The sequence below is a fragment of the Anopheles arabiensis genome, assembly GCF_016920715.1.
Source record: "Anopheles arabiensis isolate DONGOLA chromosome X unlocalized genomic scaffold, AaraD3 X_pericentromeric_contig0006, whole genome shotgun sequence".
Classification (NCBI taxonomy): Eukaryota; Metazoa; Arthropoda; class Insecta; order Diptera; family Culicidae; genus Anopheles; species Anopheles arabiensis.
This window is the reverse complement of record NW_024412084.1, coordinates 172,501-175,000: the sequence shown is the minus strand read 5'-3', so window position 1 is coordinate 175,000 and position 2,500 is coordinate 172,501.

Here is a 2,500-nt window from a genome sequence, read left to right as displayed (position 1 = left end):
TGTTTATTCACGAACTGGTCGTTTGATTGGATCGTGAAAAAACGCTCAGTCCCAAATCCTGAACTCGACAGGAAAGCGCTGATTGCAAACATTTTGACTGGAAGTCCCTTGAAAATGGCGTTTTCGTTATTGGCATTATGTGGCACGTTTATTGTGGCTAGAACATTAATTATTCACCAAATGGCACCAAAGCTTGGCAAAAGTCGCGAAACACTCCTATCTCGACGCACCAGCAATCGCAACTTGATGCAAAATAAATTGCACGAGCTAATGATACTTGTACCATGCACAGTACACCGTACCAAAATATACCCCTGAAAGTGTGCAATTTGGTGCTACCCTAGGGAATATGTATGGGAAGCCTAGCTACGTGTGTCGCACGTTCCAAGTTGCATGGACGTCGAACAGAGGCATGCAAAAGCACCTATCTAGGGAATTACTCTACGTTCTAGTAGCAAGTGCGATTTTCCGGTCCAGCACGGCAGTACGCCTGCACGCATACACTCCATGTACCAAAAATGTACCAACCTAGGCGTTGCTCAGTAGCTTTTAGCGGCACATAGAAAAAGTATTCGAGTTCAGATTTTTGGGACTTAGCGTATTTTTAAAACTAATAACGAAAATTAAATTTTAAATCGGTAAACGGCTAGAGTTGCTCAGTAGCTTTTGCGCAACGTGACAAAAGTATTCGAGTTCAGATTTCTGGGACGTAGCGTATTTTTCAATCATAATAAACCGAATCAAACATAACAATGATGAAACTTACACCATGTCCCAAGGTTGTGCACAAAACGTAACGATAAAGTGCTGGCGAAGTTAGAGGTGCACCAAAATTGTGTACCGATCAGGGAAAGTACTCTACGTTCCTATGATTTGGGTGAAAAGTGTTGATTAACTGCTGGTTAGAATAGACAGTTGCTTATCATACACATCGCAAACGAACACCCCTTAGTGAGCATTAGCAAAAGTCAATGGCACAAAGCAAATGCAATACAAACTGATCAAGTACATTAAAGAACGCTACGTACCAGGACTTCTTTCCAAGAATGGTGTCCGCGACGGAGGGCAAGCGTCCTTCCCAGGTTTTCCTAGTAAACCTTGTATGGTAAACATACCCAAGCGTGTCTGTAAGCACGCAACGAAAGTCACGAACGGGCACATACCTAGGGAATGTACTCTACGTACTTGGACTTTTGTCCAAGAATGGTGTCCGCGACGGTCGGGCACTGCGACGCAATAACCAAATCCTAGGATTGTAACTTTAGTGTGCACAAACATAAACATTAACGCGTTCGCTCGGGCTGCGCCGTCTTGTACTTTCCCTGATCGGTACACAGTTTTGGTGCACTGCTATTCCGACCGGCAACTTGTACCAACATATACATCCATGAACGCGTACGTAGTGTACTTTCCTGATCGGTACACAATGTTGGTGCACGGCATAAGAAAAGAGCTAAAATGGTCAAACTCAATCCATTTCAACAATAGATAGTCGATAGTAGCTGTGCCGATGAAGTAGGGCACGATGCAAGTTAATGTTGTTTAATGAATAACATGTCCGCCATACATTTCAGTACAAAATTGCTCGGTCAGACCTACAAAGTGCTATATCTCGAATACGAGGCGTCGGACTGGGGGTTGTAGAACAATTTTAAGTTCGTCTAATGATTCTACATCCGATTCTGGATAGCGGTTTTTGACCACTTTTCAATATTTTAGACACCCCGAACCTAGGGCAGCTCCCTAGCTTTTTCAAAATGTGCACCGAACGGGCCGGAGAGCTCGTGTGGCTCAAAACATGTTTTTCGCTAAAACACCTCAAAACGTGTAAGGAACGCACCCTAGCTCTTGTTTTTCAAAAGTTATGGCCATTTAAAGTCAGACGGGTTTTTGCTTCAAAATAGCAATTTTACCCGTCCCTATGGCCATGCTTTAAATTTTCACGAAAATGCCAGGTCAGACCTAGGGCGGCCATATCTTGAATACTAAACGTCGCAGACATTGGTCGTAGAACAATTTTAAGTTCGTCTAATGATTCTACATCCGATTCTGGATAGCGGTTTTTGACCACTTTTCAATATTTTGTGACACCCCGAACCTAGGGGCAGCTCCCTAGCTTTTTCAAAAATGTGCACCGAATGGGCCGGAGAGCTCGTGTGGCTCAAAACATGTTTTTCGCTAAAACACCTCAAAACGTGTCGAGAACGCAACCCTAGCTCTTGTTTTTCAAAAGTTATGGCCATTTAAAGTGAGGTGGTTTTGCTTCAAAATAGCTATTTTACCCGTCCCTATGGCCATGCTTTAAATTTTCACGAAAATGCCAGGTCAGACCTAGGGCGGGCCATATCTTGAATACTAAACGTCGCAGACATTGGTCGTAGAACAATTTTAAGTTCGTCTAATGATTCTACATCCGATTCTGGATAGCGGTTTTTGACCACTTTTCAATATTTTGTGACACCCCGAACCTAGGGGCAGCTCCCTAGCTTTTTTCAAAATG